General features: G+C 40.8%; 1 long non-coding RNA gene across 1 annotated transcript; it reads right to left on the reverse strand.

The window, feature by feature from the left end:
• Positions 1–141: 141 nt before the first annotated feature.
• On the reverse strand, positions 142–889 carry LOC102300204. Its single transcript, XR_317662.2, has 2 exons — positions 693–889; positions 142–558 (listed from the first exon to the last, which is right to left on the reverse strand). It is a non-coding gene; the product is annotated as an uncharacterized LOC102300204 (long non-coding RNA).
• Between the last annotated feature and the right edge of the window lie 22 nt (positions 890–911).

Here is a 911-nt window from a genome sequence, read left to right on the forward strand (position 1 = left end):
GTCTGATCATATTAGGGGCTAACAACTCATATCGTACAAAAACGTGGTGTGTAGTGCTTTTTCCGAATTCTTCACTATGTTTGTTGTGGTGCCGAGAACAAACCTTTGTCGCGGAGCGTGGCATGCAAAACAAACAAAGAGTGTATATTGCAATCACAGGGGAACGATGAATACGAAAATCTAAAGAATTGGGATTTGTAATAAATTCTTTTTAAAAACATATGGACAATGTTTGTACAGTTTCTTTGAGATTGGCCAGTAGTCTCATCCCTTTGCACCACCTGTAGTTTACAATATGAAAAAAAGAGCAAAGTTTTATTTTGTGCTTTTACCACCCAACCCAACTACCAAAGCATTTTTCTCCCTATACCAAGAACACAAAATTAGCCAGCCAGACTAATCTCCAGTTTGTAGCTCTACTTAGTCCAGCTACTTTATCAAATCACAGCAGGAAGAGAGAGTTCTGCTTGGATTCAGCTAAAGATAAACTGTCTTCCTCTTCAGTTTGTAGACAGAGCGGATTGTAGTAAATGTGTGCAAAAGGCTGTTGGTGAATGCCTGCAGGACAAAGAGCACACAGAGGAATAATTAGGGAAGGCTGCTGCAAAGAATGTGAGATACATATGCACCATTTTAACCCTGGGAACATTTTAAAGGGAACATAAAAAGAAGAACTAAGTAAACTAACTTACATACATCTACTTTGCCTCATCTTTGACTTCAGCCAAATCCCGCTTGGTGTCACTGAGGCTGAGATATTTCTGAGATATGCAGACGTATTTCTGCGGTTGACACGCAGTTTTGAGGCTGTAGTGTTCGCTGCCTCCATGGTTGTGCTTCTCAAACCAGTACTCCACTGAGTCACTATCCAGCTGATCCAGCTGAACCAGCTGTAAACAGATGTAGCAGAC

Source organism: Haplochromis burtoni, unplaced genomic scaffold (assembly GCF_018398535.1).
Source record: "Haplochromis burtoni strain Fernald_Lab_line unplaced genomic scaffold, NCSU_Asbu1 Contig_767, whole genome shotgun sequence".
In the NCBI taxonomy this organism is placed as follows: domain Eukaryota; kingdom Metazoa; phylum Chordata; class Actinopteri; order Cichliformes; family Cichlidae; genus Haplochromis; species Haplochromis burtoni.